We start from the raw sequence: 6,000 nt of genomic DNA, 5'->3' as shown, positions 1-6,000 counted from the left end.
GGTTTGCTTTTGAAATTTTATTAGCAGGAAAGAAAGTAGCTGCGAATGGCAAGCACCTCACGTTTTTCATCAATTCTACCTGCCTCCCGCCCCTGAAACAGATGGATCAGGACTTGGTACATGGGGCGGTGGCCTGGTCCCGGAGGTTGACAAGACAGCGGAGTGTGTCAGCTCCAAACACCCCAACCGCCTTTAGATACCACATGCCAGCCATCATGCCAGTATTCACACGATTTCATGTGACTCACTCCTATTTAAAAAATTATAAATTATGAGCATCGGTACTGAAATAAGAATATTTTCAAGCTGAATAATTGTTTATAAAAATCCTTTTCCCTGTCAAAACCAAAGAAATGTCTGTTCTAATGACAATTTGTTTATTGATAACTCGTTTTAGTGAGTATGTGAACTTTTCTTGATGATTCCCACGTGAAGAAACAGCACGTGTTTACCGAGCACGGTTGCTACCTGGTAAGTAATGAGGTCCTGATGTGTCTGCTGACTTTATTTACCATCACAGGCTCATTCTTGCACGCGATCCGCATGCCAGGCGGTCATTTAGCATGTCCTGCCACTTGGGTTCCTCCTCTCTCCTCTCTTCTGTTCTCCTCCTTCTCCTTCTTCTCTTCTTTGTTCCCTTATTCATTTATTTTAGGTCTTAAATAATGATAGATTCCAGGTAATTACAAAATATACAGAGGGGTTTTGCGTGCCCTTCCTCCTATTCCCTCTGTGGTTCCACCTCACATAACTATGGTGCAACACTAAGACCAGGACATCGACACCAGTATCATCCATAAGGCTTTTCCAGATTGCACCAGTTTCACACGTACTCAAGTGTGTCTGCGTGTGCATGTGTAGACTTCTCTGCCATCGTGTCTATGCATAGACCACGTAACCAGCCATCACCACAGTCAGGATGCAGAACCGTTGGAGCTCCCTGGGCCCCCTCTTACAGCTGCACACTTCCCCCCAATCTCTCACGCTGGCAAGCTCTGCTCTCTTCCCGCCTCTATAATTGTGTTATTTCAGGATGTTATATGAATTGAACCATACTGTCTGGGACCTGAGATTGATTTTTTTGACTCAGCACAATTTTCTTGACTTGCGTCCTCGTTATTGTAAGTATTAGTACTTGATTCTTTCTTCTTGCTGAATAGTATTCCATATACTTACTTTGTTTAATCGTTCACCTATTTAAGGCTACCTGGGTCACTTCCAGCTTTGTGCTTTTACAAGTAAATCTGCTGTAAATATATTTGCGAACAGGTTTTTGTGTAAATGTAGATTCTTGATTCCTCTGTGGTGATGGCCGGGAGCCTGGTCACTGGGTTGTATGATAACTGCATGCTCACACTTTCAGAAATTGCTCAAGTGTTTCTTAGGGCAGCAGCACCATTTTACGTTCCCACCTGCACTGGATGAGTGATCCAATGGCTTACAGCCTGTGCCTTCATCTGAGTCCTCATGATCTTCTGATTTGGACATTCTGATAGGGATGAGTGATGCCTCATTGTGGTTTAATTTGTATCACCCTATAGCTAATAAGGTTGAATCCACCTGTTTCTTTCTAACTTTATCAAATCATTGAGTCTGTTTATAAATTGTGATAACCTCACTGAGCCTCTCCTACCCCACCCTCCTCAAGAATTTCATTCTACTTAAGACATTTTGCCTGTGGGATGAGGGAGACAGGACGTTCCCAAAGGCCTCCTCAGCATGTGGACAGGAGTCCCTCTCTAAGCCAGGCTCTCAGGCAAGCCCAGCTAGAGAGGAAGAAGGACGCAGCCAAGGGGACTTGGCAAACATGTGAGTGTTCACAGCTGAGCCTCAAGTGCGCAAAGGAGCCATCCGTGAATGCGGAGTGACCCCAGGCACGGAGATGACAGCTGAGACATGAGTGCCATGCTTCACGAGGGCATGGATGCTGAGCCTCCCTCTGTTTCTTGTCCTGTATATTTACGTCTCTCCCTCTCTCCTTCCCTCTCTCAGTCTGTCTGATGTCCCTGTCCCACTTTTTCCTTCTATTCTTGGTAAATGGCAAACACTTACAACCCAACTAAAACGCCACCAGGATAAACCTTGTGTTTGCTCTTTGGACAATATTCAATAAATTATAGTGAGCTGCAAATGTCACTGGATTGGAAACTGTAAGTGCTCTGCCTGTAAGTCTTTAAGCAAAGACGCACAGCTGATGCAGTGGCGAGGTAAGCCCCAAGGATAAGCTCCTTTTAATGTGGGGTGAGGTGGTTTTCCACAGAAACCGCAATGCATTCAGCTGGCACTAGACCCTGTGCAGGGCTATAAGGCTGGGCTTCCCTGCTTGTCCAGAGCCGTCTCTTCAGAATGGACTTGTCTCCTGCTTTCTCTAAAAATAGATTGATTTGTCTACTATTAAAAAAAAAAAAAAAAAACCTGCCAAAAGTTTGAACTGTAAAACTACCACGCTCATCTCTGGAGACCAACCTTGGACTATTAAATTCACTTGATTTGTGATTTCGGTAACCTGAACCACCCGCTGAGATTCTCTGATGTAAAATGTGGGGACAAGAATCAACTGTACCTACTGGCTCCCTTTAAAATGTATCAAAACGTGCAGCGGCTGTCCTGCAGGAAGGGTGACGATCACCTCTTCTTCCACAGCCAGCTTAGCATCGACATCCTTCTAGCTGGGTAGAGAGTGTGCCTTCCTTGGAGACTTTAACCCAGAGGTGAAAGGGAGAAATTCATTCGCATTTCTTATTTTCAGTAGAAGAGCTCCTGCTCTCCATGTGGCATTGGAAACACTGTCTCTGCTCTTTAAGAAAGAGGCAAGATGCATGACCTAGCAGGGCTCCTTGAGCATTGCCAGGTAGTGCCTTTGTGGGCACACACACCGGCCTCAGCACAGAGCCCCTCTTAGGAGGGGGCCAGCTCCTGAACACACCTCCATTATAGCAGATCCCCTACTCAGGCAACTTACTGCTTCTCAGTTAAGATTTTCGATTTTTGTTCACTTTTGGAGTTGATTTTCTGTCCAGTGACCCTTCTTATGGCTCCTTCCATTAAATCATTTGTTAAAAAAAAGGGGGGGGGAGAGAAAAAAAAAAAAACAACATAGGCCAGCAGCTGTAGGGCATCTACCAAACATAACGTAGTTTGGTTTCTTTTTCCTTTTGCCCCATGCACCCCTGTGTCCGCGTCTCCCAAGTGTGCCAGCGCTTCCTCTCAGGTCTCATGTGTGGGTTGTTCAGGGACACATCCAGAATGTGATGGGGAGCAAGGCCATCCAGCTCTGGGCTCAGGGCTGCCACCAAGACTGTAGACACAGGGAACTCAGAATCGGCCTCCCTGATTCATTTACACTCTCCCTCTTGATTATTTTAGTTTTTAACCAAAGCAGGATTTGGAGATTTTGTTGTTTTTAATGATCCCGATTACTCCTTCAGCATGGGCACACGGGGCTCCCACTGCCCGGTGCTGGGAGAGCGTGGTTTTCTCCAGTGCAGAAGTGGGGGTTTCTGCACTTGTGTGACAGAAGGCTGGCTGCCTGGCCACGCAGGCCACAGGGTAAGGACGTGATGAAACTCACTGCAAGGCAGAAACCTGGGGTGATAACTCAGATGCGACTTCAGTGTAAATGTTAACATAGGCAATCAGCAACTGAAAAACAAAATGTCTAAATAAATGTACAAGCCTGGAGAGAAAAATGGGCAGGAAAGGGAGCCTGAGTTATTCTGAGAGTGGCCAAGGTACTGGAAACAAATAAATTCTGGCAAAGGAGAGCGTGGCAGTTTGCTTTCATTCTGGAAGGAAGAGAAGGGCCGTTATTGGCTTTGTCATATAAGAGTGATGGGGACTCTTTGGATCCAAGTGATGTCAGTGGGAGATGTAACTCATATTGAGGACCAGGAAGCAACAGCCAGGCCTTTATGTCCTCTCGGGTTGGCCAAGGAGGCCTGTGAGGGACAGGGACTCAGCAGAGGACGGGGATGATGTATGCTGGCTTCCCTCTTCCCTGTAGGTCTTGTTGGAATGTTGTCTTTCTGTACCAGGTTCTAGTTCTAGAATGGAGACCCCAATATTCTAAAAGTGACTGATGGGACCCTGGTGAGCCTGTGTCAAGACAAGGGTCTCCTGCCCTCGGGAAGGGCTCCCAGAAGAAGGACATACTTGAGGAACTAGCTTGGTGAGGCCTGAATGTGGTCTTCCTGGGACAGCCTTTGGTTTCTTAAAATCCATCGTGGGAAAGAGGAGCCATTTTAAAATAAAGAGGCAGAAATGGTTGCATTAGACTCTCCTCTACCTTCTACAGTAGAGTCCCAGCCTGCAGGTGAAGGCATGGCTTCCAGCTGTATCATTGAGGATATGCCATTCACCCTCTCAGATCCCAGCAGGAAAAAACGTGAGTGTATCCTCCTCCTGGTTAGGCTGTTTTAGGCCTAAATCTACTAGTAACCCAGGGGAGGGGTTTTGTAAATTAAAAGCACATCTGTTAGATGGTATTGTTATTACTACAGGCTTCAGGGACCAGAGATTGAGCTTGCACTCAGAAGAAAACCTCGTGGAAACTTGATTCTGCTTCTGTATCAGTTCTCAAAGCTTGCCAGTGGATGTCTTGGGGAAGGCAGACAGGTTTCTCCTAGTGATGACAAGTGGCATTAAAATGATTTGTCACCAAATTCCAAGTGTAAGTGTAGACACAGGACTCCCCTTCACTCGCCCAAGAGTGGTGGCAAGGCGGTGGCCATTTAAAAAGTCAGAGATAATAGGTGTGGTTTCTCTGAAGCCTCTGAGTGAGCTCCCCTCAGAGGGCTAGCCCTTTACTTACAAAAATCCAGACTGCGGATTTCATTGATTTCAATGTATTATTGTGTGTGGCAGGTTGTTGGCCACCTCAGATGATAGCTAGCGAGCTTGGAGATTGATGGGAAGAGCAGTCATCTTCAGCTCTCAGGCAACCCACTGAAAATTCTTCCCACCCAGTAGGGAAGCATGAGGGCATGGCCTGAAGGTCACTGCACATCAGTGGTTCAGGATTCCCTGGGCCAGGATGCAGTTGGGAAGAAGGCAGACAAGCCCGAGTGATCAGGGAACATCCAGGGTCAGGGTGTTCAGAGAACTTCCAGGAGAGACCTGGAGGTGGGGGCCTGTGATGCTTGTATTTTTTCACTCAACAGTTACTGAGAGCCTGTGATGGGCCATGGTCACTGCTAGAGTTACAGCCATGAACAAGACCCAAATGCCCTCTGCATCGTAAGGGCACATATACTCCTGTGCATTCAGATATGAAGCATATAATGTGACGAGTCATACTAGAATTTGGGTAAGTTACACTTCAAACGTTAGTGAAAGTTCGCCATGAGCCTCTGCTGTGTCCTCAGCTACAGCGTTAGGGGAGTTTTCACCACTGATGAGCCCATCCTCCTGGCTGAGTAGTCAAATCTTGTCCAAATGTAGTCAGGATAGGTGAATTGCTTGTCACTGATAAGCCCAAATCTCAACAGCTTCAAACAATAAATGTTTGTTTCCCACTTTTGCTGCGATTAAATATTGGCTGGTAGAGTGGAGAAGGCTGCTCAGTGCCAGCTTCAGGATACAGAACATTCTGTCTTGTAGCTCTGCATACTCCACTTGCTGCACAGAGAAGGCAAAACATGAAGATGCCTCACGGAGATGGGTGCCACTCACCACCATCACCCCCACTCATTCCATTGGTCCATCTGGTGATATGTCTCCACCGAGAAATACCCAGAATTGGAAAATAGAGTGAGTGGTGTGCCCCAGAAGATGAAGGAACATGGCCATTGGTGAGCTTTCTGGCCACCCTCTGCCCTTAGGATCTCTCTCTTCAGTAGTGTGTGTTACTAAGATGGCATGGTTGACAACTGTGGCATGTCTTTTATTATTGATTTGTCAGCCAAGAAACACTCATAACTGTGGCTAAAAGTCAACTTTTGTTGACTTTTACTTTGTCGCCTTCACAAAATTCTCTGGTAATTATTTTCTAAGGAGTAGACT

The 6,000-nt window shown here is 46.4% G+C and overlaps 1 long non-coding RNA gene across 5 annotated transcripts in view; it reads left to right on the top strand.

Moving 5' to 3' along the window:
• The first annotated feature begins 4,055 nt into the window (after window positions 1–4,055).
• Window positions 4,056–6,000, top strand: part of LOC144300936 (uncharacterized) — an 87,163-nt gene continuing 85,218 nt past the window's right edge. For 4 of the 5 annotated variants that reach the window (XR_013367680.1, XR_013367682.1, XR_013367679.1 and 1 more), the window contains exons 1-3: window positions 4,056–4,168; window positions 4,295–4,384; window positions 4,500–4,669. This is a non-coding gene — a long non-coding RNA (uncharacterized LOC144300936). Of the gene's footprint in view, window positions 4,169–4,294; window positions 4,385–4,499; window positions 4,670–5,159; window positions 5,493–6,000 lie in introns of those variants that run through there. The other variant, XR_013367683.1, reaches the window with a different exon arrangement.

This window comes from Canis aureus, chromosome 29, assembly GCF_053574225.1.
Source record: "Canis aureus isolate CA01 chromosome 29, VMU_Caureus_v.1.0, whole genome shotgun sequence".
NCBI classification, from domain to species: domain Eukaryota; kingdom Metazoa; phylum Chordata; class Mammalia; order Carnivora; family Canidae; genus Canis; species Canis aureus.
The sequence above is the reverse complement of the archived record's forward strand: the minus strand, read 5'-3'. Positions and strand labels throughout refer to the sequence as shown.